Source organism: Tursiops truncatus, chromosome 3 (assembly GCF_011762595.2).
Source record: "Tursiops truncatus isolate mTurTru1 chromosome 3, mTurTru1.mat.Y, whole genome shotgun sequence".
Classification (NCBI taxonomy): Eukaryota; Metazoa; Chordata; class Mammalia; order Artiodactyla; family Delphinidae; genus Tursiops; species Tursiops truncatus.
Window position 1 is genome coordinate 126,499,449 of NC_047036.1, and position 24,588 is coordinate 126,524,036.

Sequence of the window (24,588 nt, forward strand, 5' to 3'; positions counted from 1 at the left end):
AGATATGGGAACATATGTATATGTATAACTGATTCACTTTGTTATAAAGCAGAAACTAACACACCATTGTAAAGCAATTATACCCCAATAAAGATGTTTAAAAAATTAATTAATTAAAAACAAAAAAAAAGAAGGTAAGAAACATACAACAAAATTATTCCCGATAAAGCAGTGGAAGGCACTAAGAGTAGATTAAGAAAACAAAGGAAACTAATAAAAATGATTGATTTAGAAAACAATGGTAAAATGGAGAGAATCAAGAAAGGCAAAAGAGAATTTTAAATATACATAACTACCAGGGCTTCCCTGGTGGCGCAGTGGTTGAGAATCTGCCTGCCAATGCAGGGGACACGGGTTGGAGCCCTGGTCTGGGAAGATCCCACATGCCGCAGAGCAACTAGGCCCGTGAGCCACAATTACTGAGCCTGCGCGTCTCGAGCCTGTGCTCCACAACAAGAGAGGCTGCGATAGTGAGAGGCCCGCGCACCGCGATGACTGCAATGAAGAGTGGCCCCCGCTTGCTGCAACTAGAGAAAGCCCTCGCACAGAAACAAAGACCCAACAGAGCCATAAATAAATAAATAAATAAATAAATAAAATTGAAAAAAAATATATAACAACCAATCCAGTATAGATTAAAATATAGTAAGAGAGTACCATCAAATAATTTATATTGATAATTCAACAGCTTAGATGAAATGACTGTTCCCGATAAAATATAACTTCTAAAATATATCAAGAATAAAAAACCTAAATAGTCCTATAACAATAAATGAAACTGCAAAAATAGTTATTATCTTCTCTTATAGGAAGCACAAGTACAGCAGCCATATAGGCAATTCTCCAACAATTTCAAAAAGAGTTAATTCCAATCCTTTACAAAATCTCTGAATATGAAAAAGGAGGGAACTACATCTTAATTTATTCTGTGAAGCTAGTTTAACTTGATAACAAAACCAGATGAAGACAGGATAAGAAAGGCACACTAGAGTGTCTTTTTACCCATGAGTGTATATATATGAATTAAAACAAATTATTGGCACAATAAATAAAGCAGTCATTAGATGATTTTTCATTTTGACAGACAGACAAACATAAATGCAACTGGAGTCCTACAGGCAGAAGAAAGTAGAGAACAAGGTAGAAGTAATATTTGACTAAGAATTTTCCAAAAACAATGAAAAATATCAAGCCAAAGGTCCATGTCTGGAAAACCTCAGGTAGAATAAATAATGAGCAATATAGACAACAAAAACCTCAAATAACCAACCAAATAAACAACTCCACCCACAAATCTAAACTCGTCATTTTTGAACTGCTGACAATCAATGATAAAGAGAAAATCTTGAGACATCGAGAAAATAAAGACATTAAATCAGAGGAATAAAGATAAGAAGTATATGTCATAACTGGAAGACAATGGTATGACATCTTTAAAGTTCTGAATCTCAAAACTGTCAGCCCAGAATTCTAGTCACGATAAAAATATTTTCAAAGTCAAGGTGTCAGGAGCACAGCTGAGCTAGAGACAGCTGAGCTGCCAGGTGTTGGAGTAGCCAATTTAGACAACAAGGCAAAATGAAAATAACAGAAAAGTTTTTAATCACTTACTGTCACAGTACAAGCAAGAGGCTAAACAGGAGAAAGCACTGACTCCTCCATTCCATTTTCCCTCAAGGAATGGTGCCTCAGTTAAGGGTTAAGTGGATTAGCACAGATGTGGGCCTTGTGTCACTGCTGAGGGAGCCCTGATCAGAAAGCTCCCGCAATTTCATGGACCTGGAAGCCAGGGGCAGGGAGAGTAGGCTAGACTTGGAAAAGTACTGAGTGCTGAGTCAGTGCGGAGAACAAGGCTTCAAGATTCCCTTCCCTCTTCCCAACAAAGGGGTTTCGGCAGAAGTGTCTGACAAAGGCTTCTGCCAAGAGCCCCAGTGAAGAGGCCTCCAGAGGCACTTGAACTAGGAATGCCGATATACATAAGAGCATAGGTGGACAGGGGATGGGGGTGGGGTGGGGGTGGGGACGAGGGTGGGGGTGGGGGGGTGGGGACAAGGGTGGGGGTGGGGTGGGCCTGCATCACTGACTGCAATTCCTTTCAGAGACTGCAATGCACAGGCTGTGCTCCAAGTCTGGTGTGGGGAGGGCAGCCAGATAAAGCTATAAAAAATTAATAAACAGAAACCTCCATTAAATAGAGTTGGGAGACCAGAAAGGGGAGCTCTCACACCCAGCGCCATTGCAGAGCCCAAGAGGAAGAAGTCTCCTCTCCTTTCCTGGCAAGGACTCAGCCAAAGAAAACCACTGACTCTTTGTTAACTGCAGCCCTCCCAACTTCCTTTTCCCCTTTTCTTCTTTTGCTGTGTGGGGACTTGCATGTGGCTTGCCATGGTTGCAGATCCCAAATTGCAATTCTCTGCTGATCCTGAATACACCCATCTTTGCTGGAGAAATATCTGGCAGTCTATGTTTCAGGTCCAGAAAGACTTTGTAATTGCCTATGGCCAGATCTGAAAAAAAATCACACATAGGTTTTTAGTCAGAAACAGGACTACTTGAAAGGTAAAACAAAGACTCCATGACACAAATAAAAGTTGAGAGAATTCACTACCAGCAGAATGTGCTACAAAAATGTTAAGGACATTGTTTAGGGAGGAGGAATATTATAGTAGACAGAAACTGCAACACCAAGAGTGAACTGTAATGTAAACTATGGATTTGGAGTGATTATGATGTTCAATGTCCGTTCATCAGTTGCAACAAGTGTACCCCTCTGATGGGAAATGTTGATAATGGGGGAGGCTGTGCATGTGTGCGGACAGGGGAGTCTATGAGAAATTTCTCTGCCTTCCTTTTCATTCTGCTTCATATATAAAACTACCTTAAAAAAGTAAAGTCTCACAAAACAAAGAAACAGAAAACCAAACCACCACTCTTGCCATCATTTATGTTTTCATTAGTCTTGAGTCAGGGAGGCCTTAGACACCCCTGTACACCGGCTCTCCTGTGTCACGCTTACTGAGCACCAGGTGCTGTGTTAGGCAGTTTACTGACATTCTCATTAGATTCCTATGATAACTTATGAGCTGAGTATTATTTTACAGAAAACAGAAGTTTAGTTCTAGCTAACACAAGTTGAGCACTTCTTGTGTGCCAGGTATCGTGCTGTCTACTTTTCACAAATTGTCCTATTTATCCTCACCACCAACCTATGAGGTCACAGGTTCTATTATTTTCCTAATTCACAGTTGAAAAATCTTAAAGACAGAGTGCTTAAGTAATGTGCCCAAGCACATACAAGTAGGAAGCATTGGTGTCAGGATTCCAAAGACCCATGCTCTAAGCGCTAGCTACATGGTTGCCTGGAAAATGTGGGAATGACAGTAGAATACAAAGAGAAACTAAAGCAACACAGAAACATGAGAAAAGCAGAAAACTGGGAACTTTTCCACCTGGAAAAAATAGTAAGATTAAATGTGGGAAAACAGTGCTAGCTATCTTCAAATATTTCCAAATTCTGAAGGGGAGAGTTCTCTGTGGTGCCAGGAACCAGAGCTGACTTGGCTCACTGGGGGTATATTTTCATTTAAAGAAGAACTTTAAAGTACAAAGTTCCCTAACATCTTAGTGGGCAGCTTCAGTAGGAGGTGTTCTAATGTGCTGGGGTTAACCACAGTGAGTGATACAGTAAAGGGGATTCCTGCAAGTCAGGCATGGAAAGGATATGAGGAGTCAGAACTAGGTAAGTTCTTGTTCCCTTATAACTCTCAGTTTTGATTTCAATACTAACACTACAAACCTTGGTTGGCTAAAAAAGTTGTGAACTTCGGGCTTCCATGGTGGCGCAGTGGTTGAGAGTCCGCCTGCCGATGCAGGGGACACGGGTTCGTGCCCGGTCTGGGAGGATCCCACATGCCGCGGAGCGGCTGGGCCCGTGAGCCATGGCCGCTGAGCCTGCGCGTCAGGAGTCTGTGCTCCGCAACGTGAGAGGCCCGCTTACCGCAAACAAACAAACAAACAAACAAACAAACAAAAACCTTTGAACTTCTGGAGTGACAACCTGGAACCAATGGCAAAGTGCTCCATTTGAAAAAAGAGCCACGCTGCCATCTGGTGATCATAATAATTGTTATTTTTATTCTTTTGTTTTTGAGTGTTTGGAAGAAAATCCATTAATACCCATCAGTAATTAAGATATAAAAGTTTCCTTAATTGTTGACATTTTTCCTTCAGTGCATTGTCTCTGTGACATTCTCTGCTAAAAAGGTCTATTTTGTTTTTACTTTTTATTTCCATAAGTAATAAAATTTTGCATCTATATCCCTATACAGTTGTCTGATCATTTCTTTGCAATAATTTCCTAAGAAAGGAGATGCTGTGTCAAAGAGTATTGTTTAATTTTTAAACTTTTGACATGCATTTTCCAATTGTTCTTCTCAGAAATATTGGGCCAACATGCCATCATTTTATAAGGGAACGTTCTTCCCTGCACCCTCACCAGTTCTACATAAGATCTTCAAGCTGTTTCTTTGCCTATTTGAGTTTATTTAATTATATATAGATGGAATTTCCTCTACTGTAAGTCTGTAGTTTCTGAATACTACTTATGTTTAATATTCAGATACACATTTTGTAAATTTTCTTGGTTTTCTTTTCTGCTGGTCTTTTCACCTGTTCTTCTTTACTTACTGATTTGAAAGAGCTCTTTATAAAATAAAAGAGTAATACTGTATTTTAAAACATCGAATATCCTTACAGGCCAGGCATACTGCTGCTAAAGCACATATTTGAAAATAGCTCAAATTCTCTAGGGGGGTTTTGTTTTCTTCTCTACCCCATCACCATGCAATCAATTAAAAAAAATTAACTGTCTAATATGCACTAGGCATATCACAGTGCTGGTGATATGTCCATGCCTTATCACTCAACCATGCCCTCTTATATAATACAGGAAATATTCATAGTACCTTTACTAAATTGTGAAACTTTGTAGTGGTTCCAGGAGTCTAAGGGACAAAATTTTTATTGGAATATCAGGACTTCAATTCAGACTCTCAAACAAAAAATATATGTCTATTTTGTGCCAGTTACTGACCACAAAGAAGAGATTCACATAGGTAAATAAAACACTGCCCATCTCATTATGGGCTTACAGTCTAGTGTGTTGAAGGAGGGGAATCAGGCACAGAAAGCAATAATAATAACTACTGCTTATGGTGCAACTAAGAATCAAGTACTATGCTTGTTACTTTTGATGCATTATCTCTAATCCTTACCACAATTCTGAGATGTGATTTTTGTCCGCATTTAAATAATAAAAGGCTGGAGTAAGATTGGTCAACTTGGACAGTTCAGGTGAAATAGGGTGGTTTTTCCTGGAAGTAGGGAGTTCAACCTGGAGGAGGTTTAATGAGGAAAACAGAAAGATATTTAAGCTATGATTTAAATTCTGGCTCCAATAAAGAGCCTGTGTGTGACTATCTCTCTAGGGCAAAATGCTGGGGGGAAGTGGGGGAAAGCACAGAATGGGAGCTTCAGAAATTTTCACTTCAGAAGCCATTAAAGTTGATTTACATCCTTTGTGAGAGGTAATCTCTTTGAGAAATTTTTCCATTTTTTTCTGCCCTGACTTGAGTAAATGAGTCATTAAAAATAATTGGAATTATGGTTAAATAGGGAACAGTAAGCTAAGTTTGCCTCCTCTCATGTTCAAAACACCACTGTTATGACAAAAAATTTTTTTAAATTAATAAATCCTTAGAGAGAAAATATGCCACAGGGATTACAAAATTCATATGAAGATACTGTGAACTAGTTTGACAATAAATTTGACACCTTAGGTGAAATGTATTAATTCCTAGAAAACGTGACTTGCTAAAACCAATTCATGAAAAAATGAAAATCCGAACAAGTCTATCCATTAAAGCAACTAAATGAAACATTAAAAATCATCCCAGGGAATTCCCTGGCGGCCCAGTGGTTAGGACTCTGTGCTCTCACTGCAGAGCATGGGTTTTTCATCCCTGGTTGAGAAACTAAGATCCTGCAAGCTGTGGGAGCATGACCATCAATCAATCAATCGATCAATCAATTTCTCATTGAAAAAAAATAAAAATAGGGCTTCCCTGGTGCGCAGTGGTTGAGAGTCCGCCTGCCGATGCAGGGGACACGGGTTTGTGCCCCGGTCCCGGAAGATGCCACATGCCACGGAGCGGCTAGGCCCGTGAGCCATGGCCGTTGAGCCTGCGCGTCCGGAGCCTGTGCTCCGCAATGGGAGAGGTCACAACAGTGAGAGGCCCGTGTACCGCAAAAACAATAAATAAATAAATAAACAAACAAACAAATATAAAAATAAAAATCATCCCATAAAGAAAGCTACAGGTCCAGATGACTTTCATGAGGAATTCTTCTAAGCATTTAAAATGGAAGAAACAAAAATCTCCCACAAACTCTTCTAGAGAATAGAAAAATATGGATACTCTTCACCACATTTTGTAAGGGCAATGTAACTTTGATGCCCAAACTTGATAAGACATTACAAGAAATGAAAATTATAGGGTACTATGTTAACAAAATAAATCAACTTATCTACTGATCTCTCTGTGTTACAACCATATTAAGTTTATTTTCGGAATGCCATGTTTATTAATATTTGAAAATAAATTGTTGAAAACCACCACAATGTTAGAGACAAAGGAGAAAAAACATGACAATCTCAATTTGAGAAGGACTTGGATGTAAGTATTTATTTGGAAGATGATCCTAGGAAACACAAATGAGGAAACTGGGAAAGTGAGACAAGGGTGGGAAAAAAGCTAAGGAAAATACATTAATGAGCAGGTTAGTATTGTGGAAAGTTGGAACTCTCTGAACACGTGTGAGAAAAATGACTCAGAATCACACTAACAGAGGACAGGGATGCTGCCACATTTATCCACTGATTGCCATTCCCTGCACTTCTGGCTGCTCCTTCTAGCAGCTGAGAAAGCTCCCCTGGTGCTTGAGAAAGCTCTCAGGCAGAGAAGAGAGATCAAGGCTCCTGATGTGGAAAGCTGCCAGGGCAAATATCTCTTGTGGTTACTGCTGAACCCACGTGGGCCAAGGGAATATGGGACAGGGCACCGACAGCATATGCTACAGAATCCAAGAGGATAATGTAAGAGACAAGAAGTCATGCACAAAAATCTGATAAAAATTTTAAGAGCTAATTTTTCTTTGTGGAAAAGCAATACAAATATCAATCTAAATGATCAGAAAACACTGATATGGAAGGTGACAGAGGGTGGCAGATGCAGCTCCTACTTTCTATGTCAGGGGAGCTATGGAAATGTATTAGCTTTAGAAATTATGTTTACTGTTTAATAAAATAATAGGTAAGATTAATAGAAAGTATATTATATAAACATTACGACAAAACATGTCAAATGTTTTTTACCTGAGATTTTTAAAAACTAACTCTCTCCTGTCAGATAGTTATGATAATTGCTATTATCATCCCATTTTCCTGTTAAGAAAATGAAGCTTAGAGAGGTTCAGAAACATGGTTAGGGTCACACCTAGCAAGTAGTGGAACTAGGAAATGTTCCCAAGCTGTCTGACTCCAGAGCCAATGTTTTTACCTACAGTGCTGTATTATGGTTTGATGTTAAAAAGTTAAGCATAACTAAACAATAGATAAGTGAAATAGGAAACAAATATTGAGATGATGGAGCTAAACCAAATAAACATTGATTCTATTGAGTGTAAACAGACTACACCAAGTAGATGTAAAGATTGTTAGACAATAAGATACTGAACTACATGTTCCTTATGTGAGACATACTTAAATATAAAGCAAACTAAAAATTTAGGTTAAAAGGTTTGGGGGGAAAAGCCCCATATAAGGTCTAACAAAAGGAGAGCTTGGGTGGCTTGCTAAAATTAGTCAAAGTAGACTTTATAGCATTAAGTATAACTAGACTTATGAAGAGACACTTTACAATTGTAAAAAGTTCAATTCACTAGGAACATATAATAATTATTTCAGCCTAAATATCAGCAGTCATTGAATAATGGCATGTTTCTCTGTTGAGTGACAATATACTCAATTTCACTAAATCAAAATTGTAAAGGAGATAAAATATACCCCCGATCAGGAAAAGATGTCTTTATGTCTTGAAGTAAAGGCAATGCATTCTATCAGGTGAACTCTGTTCTGCAGCTTAAGTTCGGTGGCTCTGTGATTCTGAGTTCCCATGGTGTTTGAGTCTCTGATTGTAATCTTCACCAAGTCAGTTGTTGAGGCAGCTAATTCATTCTCCCTGTCCTGTCTGGAAATTCCTGTAGTGGGAATGGACTCATATGGGTCCCAGTGTGGGAGAATTCATCACCCTAACAGCTGGAGACAATGCACTTGCGAGGTGTCAGGATGACCAGCTTGGGAAAAGAAGAGGACTTAGCAGCCTATGTGTTTTCTCCAGAGCACTGGCTTATCCTGATTTAAGACACAAAATTAAAACAGGCTTTGAGGGACTTCACTGGTGGCACAGTGGTTAAGATTCTGTGCTCCCAATGCAGGGGGCCCAGGTTCGATCCCTAGTCAGGGAACTAGATCCCACATGCATGCCACAACTAAGAGTTTGCATGCCACAACTAAGGAGCCCATGTGCCGCAACTAAGGAGCTGGCAAGCCACAACTAAGGAGCCCACCTGCCACAACTAAGACCCAGTGCAACCAAATAAATAAATATATATATATATATTTTTTTAAAAAAAAGCAGGCTTTGAGAAGTCTTGGAATGTGGAAGACTTGGAATGGGAAGATTGGAATGTGTCCCTATGGCTTGACTCAGGTAACCTCATAGTGAGGGACATAACTATGGATGAGTTGGATGATGTTAAATGTTGAAGACAGGGCATAATGACTGTGTTTTGTTAACCAAATGTGATTTTTAAAAAAAAGCTTGACAAAGATACTGCTGATAAACTAATGGAAACTTTACACAGCTCTCTACAACCCATCTGGTCTACAGGGAAGGCGAAGCTGCTCAGGGGGTTGAACAAGTGAACTGCAATAGGCCTGGGGCGGAAAAGGCGGGGCGGGGGGCGGGGGGGGGGCACAGAATTCAAGTCTGAGGCCTGTGAGTCACTCTAGGGCCGGTAAGACCGTCCCATAATATTGTGTAGGTTGCTCACTGCACAAGGGCACCTGGTTCAGAGGTGAGGGTGAGAGCATACAATCCAGGCTGCATTACTTTCACCAAGCTGTATAGGCATCCTGGTGCTGGCTTGCCATAGCCTGGAGGAAAGGGCACCCGTCTACTAGCCAAACTGTGTGTCTGAGGGGCTGTGTCTGCCCAGAGGGCCCCTTTGTCTAAAAGGGCACTATGTACGGGTTAACTGCATTTAGTAGGTGCTGTGCTTGTAGATGCTAGGGAAACAGACCCTTATGAGGCTGTTAAGGAAACTGGGACAAGAGATAATGTGTCTTTTCAGCTGTCTTGACAAAATATAGCCTTAAGCAATAAATCTGTGTTACTGCATTACATGGTTCAAATGGCTCAAGCCTGCAAAGACCTTAGAGCTGACCAGGTGAGTCTAGGCATTTCAGTCCCTCCCTTTAAGAATGATACAGCAGAACAAAGACAGTATTGCAAATAATACACTCCGACATGGAACCCAAGCTGTTAGGGGCCTCCCCATGGGAGGACTCTCAAATATGGCATGGATTCAAAGGAAAGAGAGATCTGACACAGCCCCAGAGGTTCACCAAGCCTTCATGGAGGAAGAGACCTTTGGCTGAGTGTGTAAGGGGGACTGTGGAAAGTAACACCAAACAAGGAGGTTGGGGATGTACAGTGGGCCTTGCATGCCAGAGTGAGGGAGGGAGGGAGTGATTCGCACGTACCTTTTTTCAGTAGGTGGCAGGGAGCCATCAAAGGTTTTTGAGCTGAGGCATGATGAGATCAGTGATGTACTTTATTAATCTGAATTAGGGCTCAACCTCTCAAGAAAAAGAGATGGATGTGAGAGGTGAAGTAGAATGTACAGGACTTGGTAACTCTTTTAACAGAAGGAGTGGAATGTGGCTGGGCCTATTTGTTTTCCTTCCGATTTTTTTCCACCTAATCTCCCACTCTTTGGCTCCCTGTAGGCTGTAGCCCTTCAACTTAATAAAGATATCAATCTGTAGTCATGGAAAAACAACATCTCCATCTGAAGGTTGCCAATAGCTGCTCTTTTTACCTCCTGGTGTGTTGCCCTGAGATCTTTTTGTTTATTGGGAAAACCTCCTGAGACCACCAGGGGAGAGTTCTAGCAGTGCTCAGGCCATCCCAGCTGGGACACAATGGATTTATCTCCCTTTGAGGCAGAGGACAGGAAGAGTCTAGAAGTAAGACTTAGCAGATACTCTAGAAAATGGGGCCAGGGTGTTTTGGTTCCTGCAAAGCAGGTGGTGCTCTGGGGCTCACCTGAAAAATGAATTGCATTTGGAAGGGTTCGAGACCAAATGAGCCACCATTCAGAGGCCTTGCCACAAGGTTCTTAGTGCTTCCAAAGTGAGATTTCTTAGATACCAGCTCCTCCATTCGAATACCCACTGTTGTAATGCCTTCTAAATCATACTGACCATCCAATCTATTCTTGAACACTTACAATTCCAATACAGGCAGTCTGATCCGTTGCGGGACATTTTTAACTAATAGAAAGTCCTCCCTTTATTTGAGTCCTAATCCATCTCCCTGTGACTGTCACGTATCGATTTTTGTCTTCGTCAGAGGTGGTACAAGCTGTGTGCATGTGTACAATTTGTTAGTTGCTATCAAAATGGCCAGCAGTCTCACTTCTAGGAATATATTCTGAAGATATATGAACAAAGGTATATAAAATAAAGGTCTATTGTGGCAGTTCTCTTTCTAACACTGGAACTATTCAAGTAAAACTTGAATCACCATCATATGGATACTAGAGAGGGGATTAAACAGGAGATTGGACTTGACTTCAAGTCAAACTCTTGACTTATTCATCTACGGTAAGAGAGGGAGCAGGCCTTTCTGGTCTCACTCATTTTCTCTATTGGTTTTTTCCCCCTTGGCACAGGTCATGAGTATCTATGGAGAAGGGCATCAAGGTCAGGTCAGAATCAGGTGACTTCACATGATCCCTGAGATATTTAAGGTCATTTCTTCTTGTTATGCTTAGGTGGGAGCAAGGAGGAATCCAGTAGTCCTCCCAGACATACTGTGTTTATGGAAGCACACACTCTTTTGCAATCATGAAACCTATGCTGCCTGACTAAGGGGCAGCAGCAGGGGCCAGGGAGGCAGCACTAACAATAGGAGCCACAGCAGGTGCTATGGACATGGCATCCACCAAGTCTCCACACTCAGGACAGATCAACTGAGCACTGGCAGGAGCAGCCTTCATGGATCCAGGAGGAAGCAGAGCCAGCATGGCCAGGGCAGTTGCTTCTGACATGTCCCCACCTATGAGGTGAGGTCTTAACATGTTTGTGGCAATGGCTGTAAGCATCTTTTTGTCCTCAGAGGGCAATTCAGCATGTCAGCAGGAGGTACGAGTCTCTCCCCAGAGGGCAGCATGCATGTGGTGCTGGCAGGAACAGATACCACCAGCAAGCCTCTAATGGAACAGCTAAAGTTCCAGTGGTGGGACCCCTCATCTCAAGCTTGCAGACTGAAAGCTGCATGATTAACAGGATGGAAGCCAGAAGGTCTCCCAAACCATGCTGAAGCCTAGAGGGAAAGAAAGGAAAATGACAGAACTCCCAACAGAAGGCATTCCCGTCACCATATATGACTGGAAGAGGACAAATCAACCTTAATATCATCCTCCTGCTGGCCCTTTGCCTGGCATGGAACCACTAGGGGTGGAAAAGAAAGAAAAAAGGCTGGAGCAGCCCAGGATGCAGAGGACACAGATCCTCCTCCCATGAAAAACAAAACAAAAACAAAAAGCCATCAGCCTCAGCCTTACCGAAAAGGAGTCTGGGTGGGTGGTCAGATTACTCTTCCTTTCCTACTTTCTACTGACTTCAATACAATTGTGAAAGGCCCTGTCCTCAGGTCTGGGTGGTGAATCAGGGGAAGTGAGAAACAGTAGTCCCCTTCTCAAGGAGCTCACAGTATAGTACAGTGTATTGCCATCTTTTCTCTTATTCTCTTTGCTTGCCCATGAGAATCACTAATGCTGAATCACAAATAGTACAAGGCAGATTGATGAGTGCCACAGGAAAGGAAATCATGTAAAGCTGAAATGATTGGAATTGTCTTCTCTCTGGACTATGGGCTCCAAAAGGATAGGGACATAGCACATAGGTCAACTCAATCGTGCAGTGGGAAGGAAAACAGTCTTGCTGCTGCCTACTCTGTGCCAGGCATTGTACTTGGCACTTAACCTACATACCTAATTCTCACAACAATTTTATAATGAAGGTATCATCATCTCAGTTTTACAGATTAAGAAAATGGAGGCCCAGAGGACTTGAGTAACTTACCCACAGACACACAGGTAATAAGTGATAAAGCTAGGATTGCAACCTATGTCTTTCTGACTACTTAAACTATGTTCTTGGCAGCAGTCCACAAAAGCTAATTTAATAGGCAAAAACTGACTTACATTTTAAAAAGCCTTATTTTGACCTACAGTAACGTTGCAAAAATAGTAGAGAGTTTCCATATATTCCTCACCTGGCCTCCCCTAATGTTAATATCTTAATACCATAGTACAATGATCAGAACCAGGAAATTAACATTGGTAACAATATTACTAACTAACCTAAAGCTTTCATTTGCATTTCATCAGTTTTTCCACCAATGCCCTTTTCTACTCTAGGATTCCATCCAGGATCCCACATTCATGACTTCTTTTCCACAGTAGTTTCATGCTAATGAGGCTACAAATAATGTACATACCCTGCATTTTGCTGCAATCTTTCTTAATTTTATGACACAGAATGTAAATGACACTTTGTAAATGGTCTGTAGGCACTTGAGAAAAAGTTGTATTTGTACTCTGCTGTTGTGTTGTGTTGTGGGATGTCCTATAACCATCGATTAGGTGAAGTTGGTTGAGAGCCATCTTTAAGTCTACTATGTCCTCACTGATTTTTCTTTCTACTTGTTCTATCAATTACTGAGATATTGTTATTGACATTTCTGAGTATATTGTAGATATGTCAGTTTCTTCTTGCAGACCTATCAGTTTTTTGCTTCATGTATTTTGAAACTCTGTTAATTGGCACACAAACAATTAGGATTGTCTTATCTTCTTGATAAATTGGCCCTTTATCATTTCTACATGGTCCTCTATCCCTGGTAATGTTCTATATTTTGAAATCTAATTTGATTGATATTAATATGCTATTAATAGAGCCACTTCCGATTTCTTGGATTAGTGTTAGCATGCTATATTCTTTACTATCTTTTTACTTTTCGCAATGTTTATTTATATTTTTATTGGCTTTCTTATAGACAACATAATGTTGTGTCTTTTTTTTTATCCAATTTGATTTAGTTGGGTCTTTTGGAACATTTATGCTTAATGTTACTATTGATATGTTTGTGTGTAACACTTTTCTATTTGTTTTCTACTTGCCCATCTGTTGTTTGCATTCTCTTTCCTCTACTTATACTTTATTTTTTTATTTTTATTTTTTTTGTTACACGGGCCTCTCACTGTTGCGGCCTCTCCCGTTGCAGAGCACAGGCTCCGGACGTGCAGGCTCAGCGTCCATGGCTCACGGGCCTAGCCGCTCCGCGGCATGTGGGATCTTCCCAGACCGGGCACGAACCCGTGTCCCCTGCATCGGCAGGCGGACTCTCAACCACTGTGCCACCAGGGAAGCCCCTTATACTTTATTTTTAATTAATTATGTTTTATAATTTTGTTTTACATAATGATGGATTCTTAGATAAATATTTATAGTATACATCTTTAACCACAGACCACCTTCAAGTAATATTAAACTTCATGGCACTTTAAGAACCATAAAATAGGACTTCCCTGGAGGTCCAGAGGTTAAGACTCCACGCTTCCAATGCAGTGGGTGCAGGTTTGATTCCTGTCAGAGAACTAAGATACCACATGCCCTGCAGCGAGGCCAAAAAAACAAAAAAACGAGAACCATACAATAATACACTTCCATTTATCCTTTCCTTGCCTAAGTACTATTCTTGTCACACATTTTACTTCTGTGTATGTCATAAAGCCCACAAATATGTCATTATTTTTGCTCTAAGCAGTCAATCATCTTCTGAAGAGATTTAAATATTAAAGGGAAAAAAGTCTTATATTTGTCTCTGTATTTATTTTCCATAAATTTCATTCCTTGTACAAATCTGGATTTCCATGTGCTCTAGTCTCCTCGGGATTACAGGCCTTCCTTTAACATTTGTAGTGAAGCTCTGTTGGTAATTAATTCTTTCACCTTTTTTAGGGATGAATAAGTATTTTACCTTTGCTTTTGAAATTTATTTCTGGTGGGTAAATTGTAGATTGACAGTTTAAAAAATTTTTTTAATACTTTAAAGAAGTTACCCTTACTCTCTTCTGACTTGCATTTTTTCCACTAACAAGTCTGCTGTAATTCTTATTCTTATTACAGAATAAGAATAATGTATCGTTTTTCTCTTTCTGGTTTTTAGATTTTTCCTTTATCACTAGATTTCAGTAATTTGATTATTGTGTGACTTTGTGCAGTTTTCTTCGTGATTCTTATGCTTTGGGTTCACTGAGCTTCTTAGATCTATGAGTGTTCACTATTTATCAAATTTGGGAAATTTTCAGCCAGTATTCTTTCAAAAAAATTTTAGCTATCTCAATGCAATGCACAACAGTTAATCTACAAGCAAAGTCAAGATGGATGGATAATGCTCATGATTACAATGCATTTACTTTGCACACAAGTCATGTCACTCAGACTGATGCAACAACAGGTGATTCATTACTGTGAACTGCAAATCATAATTGCCAACATCAGTTATCAGGGGAAAAAACAGTGACAGTGACTAAAGAAGGCAGATAATCTATGCTGTATTCATTTGATATTAAAAAGAGTGTTGCTTTCAGGGACTTCCCTGGTGGCACAGTGGTTAAGAATCTGCCTGCCAATGCAGGGGACACGAGTTTGAGCCCTGGTCCAGGAAGATCCCACATGCTGCGTGCCTGTGTGCCACAACTATTGAAGCCTGCGTGCCTAGAACCCGTGCTCCGCAATGAAGAGCCACCGCAATGAGAAGCCCGCACACCGCACACTGCACACCGCAAAGAAGAGTAGCCCCCACTCACCGCAACTAGGGAAAGCCCCCGCGTAGCAACGAAGACCCAACGCAGCCATAAATAAATAAAAGCTCATAAGAAGCAAGTAATAAACAAAATTAAAAAAAAAAAAAGAGTGTTGCTTTCAGACCTAGTTTTTGGGCTGCTGCACTGGTTTTACAGTTTTCCTCCAACCTTCTGTGCCCATTATAGAAAACTGGAGATTTCTGCATCATGAAAAGGGGTTTCCTGGGACACATGAATTTCATTACTAAAACCAGGCTCATCCCAGACAAACTGGGATGATTTATTACCCTAGGGTCAACCTGCTTGAAGCCTGACTGGAGAGCACCAAAGCTGCCAAAGCACGTTTTCACCCACCTCCCCAACAGAGAGCTGATTCAGCTAAGGAGAGCACTTGGATATGGACGGCATGAGTCTGAGCCTCACAGGCAAAGGAGGAGCTCAGTAAAAGAACCCAGTAGGGGAAAGAGAGAGAGAAGCACCTGTATTAAAAATTGGAATCAATGTAGGGGTTTCCACTGTGATTCTGAAAATCAACTACATGATGGCCCTTTCAGTGGAATTTATTACTGCAATGATGGAAAACTGACGATACAAATTCTATTCCCCAGTAGACATGTAGCCTTCACATACTTCTTGCAAAAAAAAAAAAAAAAAGGTAAAAATAAATAATTTTAAAAGAAATGAAAAGAATCCATATTTTTCAACAAATGAGAGACAGGATTCGAATGGACAGATCAGAAAGTATCCAGAAGTTTGAGCCGTATTTCCACCGATCCCAGACATACATACTGTTATGGGTAACCAGACTATGCAATGTGAAAAAAGAGAGGGCAAAGACTATAACAAAAATAGTCTGCCAAAATTTACTGTTTCAGATAGCCAAAACCTGGTAGAAACTCAATGTACTGAAATGTCTGTAGTTTTACTTTAGCTAAAAATAAGCATATTACAAATTGATGGCTAGTGGGAAGCTGCTGCATAGCACAGGGAGATCAGCTGGGTGCTTTGTGATGACATAGAGGGGTGGGATAGGGAGGGTGGGTGGGAGGCTCAAGAGGGAGGGGATATGGGGATATATGTATACGTATAGTGATTCACTTTGTTGTACAGCAGAAACTAACAGAACACTGTAAAGCAATTATACTCCAATAAAGATGTATAAAAAAATAAGCATATTACAGAGACTGATGAAGAGTAAAAAGATGGAGTTATTGATTTTCAGACCCAGGTCAACTGTGATGAAGACATTTCTAGTAGACCATGGAAGTTCAGAAGACATAGAGAATGGAGAGACAGAAAAAATAACTTGGCACACAAGTATGAGTAATTACTAGCTCTCTGCTACTACAATTAGCAAAGTGAAGCATACTGTGAATTCCTGGAAGTGGTCTCAGTAAGCTCCACAGAGAAATGTATTTTGACTATCTTTTGAAAGTTATGAGACTGTGAATCTAGGCATCAAAATGGTAACATTGCTCATGGCGAACAGATGATTAGATCATAAATTACATGTGATGTGTATTCAACTGAATATGAGGTTAAAGGTAAAACTGGCTCTTTCACACTGACCCGGCTGTGGATGAGAGGAAGTGAGAGGAAGGAAGGAAGCGAGGGAGGGGGAAAATGTTTAAAAAATTGTTCAACATGGTTCATATGAGATAGACTATGAAAACAAAGCTTTTGAATAATCTAAAATACAAAGGCCATATAGAAAAATGTAGAGAAAAAACTGGGAGTGAAGAAACTTTCCAAGTGTCAATTCTGAAGTAGCAAAAAAGGTTGGACAATTTTGGAGATGTGTTGGATAAAAGGAGAGGCTTGGGGAGGGGGTAATAAGTGCTCTAATTCAACTGGAGCTCTCTAAGCCCATCCAGCCTTGGGGCCAGGCAAGTCCACTCCATGGAAGATGTTCATGTCCTCCAAAACTGAAGAAAAAGAACTAGGGCAAAGCCAGAGAGAGGTTTGCCCCAAACTACCCAGAAATCAAACTTCGGAAAGATGCAACAGAAACTATGCTTTGGGTAAAAGGATCAGTCCCAGAACAACTATTACAACTTTTAAAGCGTTTTGAGTCTTTCATTATATTGCAGAACTTTTTCTCTCCCTATCGAAATAAGTGTGATAGGGAAACCACATGGCTATTTACCCCATCACTATTCTAAAATATGTGTTTTGCTTAATATGAATTATTTGGCCAAACTGGACAAATTAAACATACGAAGTCTTCCTCAATGGATGATAAGTGCCAATGCTAAGCCATGTTCTCCTGGATGACTGCTGAGGATGACTTCACCTATTTTCTAGCTGTCACTCTGCATAACCAAGTCAGCACTGTGAAGTGTAAGGGTCCATAGCAGGTGTATTAGATTGAGGAGGATGTGGGATTAGGACAACGCAGCAGCATTTTGAGCACAGATTTACTTAGATCATGGAAAGAAGGAAGTCCCAACTGGCAGCTGCTGTTGAACACAAATATTACCAACATTGTATTTCAACTCAAAATTGCCCTTGCCTGAGACAGACACCACAGCAGAGAAGGGACTGCAAGACTGCAAGTTGTGTGTTCAGAATCCCCATCTCAGTTCTGTTACTAGGACTAAATTGGTCCCTGAATGTCTTTAGACCTCAGTTTCCTCACAGGGAAAATGAGGGATTGGGTTCAACATGTAATTCAACACAACATTAATCAAGTGCTTCCTATGTTTCAGGAATTTTACTGGAAGAATAAATTGTTAGGATTCTTACCATTTGGGGCTCCTGTGACAATTTTATGATTCTGTAACAAGAAAACGGACTGTTGTTTACACCTTTATTTAGTGTCTGGGTGGAGAAACCACAAATCGAGTTCCGCATCCATGCTAACATTCTTTGGTTTCCATGCTAGGGATGCCAAATGTAGAGGAAGTGGTCCAGGATGGGAAAAGGCGATGTCATGTGAAACAACTGGACCAAATCATGAGAGAGGAAGCAGGCCCCTCTTGAGATAAGGGGTTTTTTGCCCTTCCTCATCTACCCCTTACCCTCTCAGCATTCTCAGGTGATCCTTCCTGGTGGGTCTGCTCAAGCAAAGGAGAAGGCAGGGACCCAGCAAGGAGGTCAGAGTCTGTGGAGAACTGTGGCTCAGCAGAACATCTATTAAATGATGTTTGGTTTGCAGCTGATCCACCATTCTCCTTAAAGAGGGATCCTCACCTTATGTCTGATTAACTGATATGCATGGAAAGTATAACTAGAAAAAAATGATTGACTCTATTTTTTCTACAATTTTTTTTCAGAGTATTATACATTCTTATTATGGATAATAGGGAGGATCAGAAATATATGGAGAGTGAAATAAATATCACCCATGGATATAAAAAGAAAACTCTGATTCATTCCATCTTATGTATTTTTTCAAATTATATATTAACTTTATAAAATATGGACATTTATACTTTTTAAACTTAATATTTTCTTAAGTATTCTTTCATGAAATTCAATGCTTTTAGAGATTCATAATTCATATTATCATTTAATATCTCTGATCATTTTTAAAGTAAGAAATTTCAACTTTATTTAATCAGATATTTCCCCAAATCTCCCCTAATTAACATCTGGGGAAAGTGTTCTCCAGGAGAATGTTTGAGAAAGTTTAAATTATCTCTAAGTTATCCCCTTATTCAAATATGGGTTATATCTATACTTTTGGCTTCTTTTTAATTAACTTATTTTGATAGTTTGTTTTTCTTTTGCTGCTGTGTACACAGTGGTGTCCCACACTTCACTGCTGGACATCTCATCTGCTCCATTATGGGAACCAGGTTACTCAGGGCCCCTATATAAATCCTAACTGAAGCCAAACTAAGGGAGGCTGAAGGACTAGGGTCCATGTGGTAATCTACTCTGTTGGGCAAATAGCATTTTTTCCACAATAGCAAGACTGAGAATAACATGCCATTCAGTACCAAGATAAAACCAAGATTCCCAACTGAAGAAGTGCTACCAAAAAATGACCCTTCATATTCCTGCTTTCCAAGCCTTCAGTCTCTGTCACCTACATATCATTTAACTCTTTTAGATAACCGTTTTACTCTTCCAAGTCACCATCTTACTCCACCCAGTCCCAACAATGGACAAACTCAAATGACAGTCATCACATTTCCCCAGCCCACTTACTTTTAGATCTTCTTTGCACTGCAATGAAGAAAACAACCACGGAAATGCAGACCACAGCTAAAATAATACTCAAAGTTATCCATATATTATTTCTGTCATGAAGGAAGATATAGACATCAATTACGACAAGTGGCAATGTGTGTCAGTACATACTTAATTTCTCAAAAGAGCCAGCTATCTAGTTCATGCTGACCTTAAAGCATCTTACATTTTCTGTCTTTTTTTTTTTTTTTATAACATTTAAATTCTTCTCTACTGTAGCCCCTGTCTACACTAGACGGGATGGGTCAGTCCTAATCTGATCACTCCACACACACATGCCTCCACCATTTTTTTTGCCTCCACCATTTTCAAATCGACAAGTAAAATAATACAAATAACTTCCCTGGTGTCTTACAGACAAAACAACCATTTCAATGATTTTAATATAACTCAACTATTTACTGTGCCATTGCATAAATATTATGAATAAAAGAAGTGCTTATGTAAGGATAAAGGAAAGCTTCAACTTCACTGTGCTTCCTGTCAATTTATGGGGAGGGGGAAGGGTAAGCTGTGACAAAGTGAGAGAGTGGCATGGACATATATACACTACCAAACATAAAACAGATAGCTAGTGGGAAGCAGCCGCATGGCACAGGGAGATCAGCTCAGTGCTCTGTGACCACCTAGAGGGGTGGGATAGGGAGGGTGTGAGGGAGGGAGACGCAAGAGGGAAGAGATATGGGAACATATGTATATGTATAACTGATTCACTTTGTTATAAAGCAGAAACTAACACACCATTGTAAAGCAATTAAACTCCAATAAAGATGTTAAAAAAAATGAGACTCTGGTAAGAAACCCAAGCTCAAGAAAGAATATTGTGAATTTTGAATTTCATATCACACCTCACTTAGCAAAGATATGCTAGCAACTCTAGTCCAAGTAGGAGACTTTGAATAGAATAGTTCAATTTGGTATTGGAAGGTTGCCTAAAAAAGTACAGTTCAGGGACTCAAAATCATTTTCCTTGCTATTAGAAATTCAACAATACACAAGAAACACAGCTTTTAAAACACTACTCAAGGCAATGAGATGTAATAATATAGAAACTAACCTGACAACAGAAATAGTTATTTCCTTCTTCTCGTTGAGCCTGGGGTTGAGGACCAAAGAGGTCATGGCTACCAGGACTGAAGACTCAGTGGAGAACAGGCTATTTCCACCTGCTCTGTTGTTTTCAGAGTGCGGCTTTAAATTCTGTCCTTAGGGATCTCCCCAGCTTGCCTCAGGCTCTGGGTACCAGCCTGCAGCCTGACACACCAGATGGACCACTCTGGCATCACTGTTTTTGATGAGAGGGTGTGGGGAACTTCCTAATCCTGTGAACTGTGAAGGGGACAAGGAGCTCAATTAAGAGAGCAACAACCAAAAATTGTTTTGATCCTAGGTTTTAGTACATTTAACCAAACAGAATGATTGCTCATCTCTTGTGTAACTTAGGTAGTAAGAATATTCTGTGAACAATTTCCTCAGAATGAATGATTATCCTACGAGATCAAAGGTAGCAGAAAAAGGGAAGAACAAGAAATCTTGAAGGAATGAGATATTAACAAATAGTCAAGAAAAGAAGGTAATAATGAGAAGTCGAGTGTTAGGATTTATGGTAATCTCAGAGGCTTGTTAAAGGACACAGTTCTGATTAAGTCATTACACTACCACAAATGTTCAACCATCAAAACAGATTCACAGCAATCACATGCTGTACCTAGCACCAAACTTTACTATGATTAGTGACAGACACAAAAAGCAAGAACAGAGACAGCGACATCCACCTCTGAAATGGTCTAAAACCATCTGACGTACTTCTCAAAAAAGTCATTTTTCCACCCTGGGATGTATTTTGGTTTTACATTAAGAGATGAGTGCTAACAATATGTGTAACACATGTGATTTAAAAGTTAGAGCCTGAGGAAGCCACTTTAGATTCTTAGCTTTTACATTCCATCAATCACACAGGTAGGGAACCTACATGACTGACTTTCGCTCTCTAGTTGTGCCGTATAAACCATAAATTCCAGTTTTATGTACAATAAGCAATGTAGAAAGATCAAGTATCCAGAGAGGCTGTTAACTCCTCCTTTCCCAGTTATGAGTGGGTGAATCAATGCTGTAGCCTTCCTTTTTGGGGATGTGCATGAGTTGCAGTCCTGGGAGTGGCAGGAGATTGAATCTGCATATGTCAGGACGATTCTCTACTCCCTAGACACCCTATTGTACATTGTGGACCCTGGGCCCTCTCAGGACTCCTGATGGAAGACATTGACAGATTTCTGAGCATCCATGAGATGGGCCTTGAGCTCCAATGAAAGTGCCTCTGGCCCTCTACTCTCTTACCTTTCTCCTGGGCTCAGAATTATTCAAGTTAGCACTTCTTTTTATACATCTTCCAGGTCTCCATCTCTGACTCACACTGAGGCCTATAATGCTAAACATATAATACTAAGAAAAAAGCAAGGCTACAGGCAACAGAAGAGAGTGTGAAAAAGGAATGAATACACTGGAGACACTAAACTGGTCCTTGGGATGCTCCTGGAAATGTAGTAGGGCTGCCCACTAGACAGTGCCCAGTGGTTTGGGAGACTACAAGGTAATAGACATTTCTGGATCTCAACACAATTTTTAAAGCACACAACACACAGAAGCACCATTCATGGTTGATATATTTGGCGAAATCAGGGAACAATGCTGTATTCTGTGTCTGGAGTGATATTTTGGAAACTAATAAAAGCAACTGAGGGAAAACAAATTGACCACTATACTTAGCTACTATTAGAATCCAGATGCTAGTAGCAAATTTGAGCTTTAGACTGTAAACATGGAAATATTTGGAGGCGGCTGTTAGACTTTGATATGATTTTTTGGACTAGAGGTTCAGGGCATTGTTTATTGTCAATGTCAAGATGATTGCTGCTGATATACCAAGGGTAGATCAGCAGCAGCAGCATTTATTGTGCACTTACTATGTACTATGAAATGTACTAATTTCTTTGCATGCATTCTTATTTAAATTACATAATATCTCAGTGAAGTAGGTAGTAGAGTTGACCCTTGAACAACACAGGTTTGAACTCTGTGGGTCCACCTACATGCAGATTTTTTCCAATGATTTTTGTATTTTCATTTTACAGATCTTCATACTAAGTGTGGGGAAAAGTATATTCGATTAGAGATCATAATATGTGAAATCAAGAGAACCAGGGTTTGAGTTCTGATTCTGTTCACACTGGTTCAGCTTTCTGCCCTTGGGTGAGTCATTTATCAATTCCTTTGAGAGACAGCAGTACCCAATTTTCAAGGGCAGTGTTGGGGAGTGAGGGGTTGGTGCCTCAACCCTCACGTTATTCAAGGGTCAGCTGTATTTTTCTCACATTTGTTTAAATAATGGAAAAATGTTAAAGGTCAAGTAACTTGCATAAAAGTGTATTTCTAAAATATAGTAGAGCATGAACTTCTTCCCAATTTCTTTTTTATTCTTTGTTACAAAATAAGGAATGAACATTATCTTCTCAGAGGTGACTTCCTGTGAGTTTATTTGTGCTCCATCAGTAAGGTATAAAATCTCACCTTGAAATGATAAATAACATAATCTTAGAGGATTTCATCCCTGGAATTATACATTTTAGGCCAGTGTCCAGTTGTTCAACCCTACTAAAATCCTCTGTGCTGACAGGAAAGAGATGATGTGTTACTTCCTCCTACATTCTCTCAGGCCTTCTGCAGTGTTGTTGGGATAACATTTATTGATTGCAATCGTCAGTTAATAAAATTTAAGAAATGTACCAGTAAGTCACTTTGATATAAATATTTGATACTGAATTTATGAAAATATTTGTGGAGAGATTAAATTATAGACATCTGAGAATAGTAAACTTGAGACAGAGAGATGAATATAACATTTCACTGGTCTCATACAATGAGTTTATGGGGTTCTTACCATGATTCAAGGGGAGGAGGGATGTGCTACAAGAAAATTGCATAGAATGGAGATATACTGCACAAAATCACCAGGAGGAGGTGGAATTCCATTTTCTCTTGCCAGTTCTCCTTGTATGTGAGCAGAGTGGTCATGTGAGAAATGACAGGTCTTATCCTAGAACTCAGCCACACAGACTCCTATCCCAGAGACTCATCTGCCACATACACTTAAAGTACCATTACTGTGACAGGATAAATGCTCAAAGCTGCATCTGTACTGCTCTTCATCAGAAGGGTGTATCTTGCAGCCTCAGAGCAACACTCCCCATGGTGTTCCCTGATGATCAGACATTTAAAAAAACTGTCTTAGCTAAGGGGTGATCTTGAGTCCACTCACTCCATGTATTGGGCATCCACTTGGGGGGAGGGTCTGAGGTGACAGGGGAGCACAGCCTTGTGCCCCATCAGGGCAATGATTGGCTCGTTGGCTCCAGCACTGAGAACTTCCCTGGGAAAAAGGAGCTTTGCAAAAAAACACAAACAAACAAAAACTGTCTAAGTGAATCCTAACTGAGCCAAAGAAAGGAGGAGTCAGAACTCTCAGAACTTTTTGGACTCATTATAATTGGCAAGGATATCACTTGCTATTTCCAGAAAACTGCCCCATGTTAACCATTTTTCAAGCTCCTTTTGTATTAGCTAGAGCTTAGAAAACCTTTGTGGATTTTGAATCCACACCTACATAACTCCAAACATTCAGTCAGGCTGGAGTGAACCCTAGTTATAACTACAAGAAACACTAAAGTTTCAGAACCATATTTCTAGATGATAATCAAAATTTGACAATAATTTAAAAACAGAAATTACTCTGTATTATGATTCATTTAGCTCTTATCTATGAATAAGATATTTTATTGATGGAGTCATGATACTTAGCTTAAGAAAAACCCACATATTCTGGAATTCTACTTTCAGAATCCCAAAGAACTTATCTTACCCTGGAGACACTTGCAGCTTAAGGATTTATCTGGACTTTCTCTACAGACTTTGCAATTTGAATCAGATGCCAAACTAATTCTCTTATAATCCCCTCTCTGACAGTATGGGCATCAATGTCTCAAGAGCCACCCTCTCAGGCCAACAATAGCAGGTCTGATTCATGGAGCTTTCTAGTCAACAAAGAGGGCAGATACC

At 40.0% G+C, this 24,588-nt stretch overlaps 1 protein-coding gene across 17 annotated transcripts in view; it reads right to left on the reverse strand.

Annotated features, from left to right (window-relative positions):
- Window positions 1–1,579: 1,579 nt before the first annotated feature.
- LOC117307482 (uncharacterized) overlaps window positions 1,580–24,588 on the reverse strand; it is a 186,029-nt gene continuing 163,020 nt past the window's right edge. For 9 of the 17 annotated variants that reach the window (XM_073802722.1, XM_073802719.1, XM_073802714.1 and 6 more), the window contains 6 exons: window positions 20,534–20,805; window positions 19,435–19,526; window positions 18,025–18,055; window positions 5,274–5,392; window positions 3,797–3,992; window positions 1,580–2,507 (listed from right to left, as the gene is read on the reverse strand). The gene's annotated coding sequence lies outside the window, so the exon portion shown is untranslated. The remainder of the gene's footprint in view (window positions 2,508–3,796; window positions 3,993–5,273; window positions 5,393–18,024; window positions 18,056–19,434; window positions 19,527–20,533; window positions 20,806–24,588) is intronic. The other 8 variants (XM_073802720.1, XM_073802717.1, XM_073802706.1 and 5 more) reach the window with 7 other exon arrangements.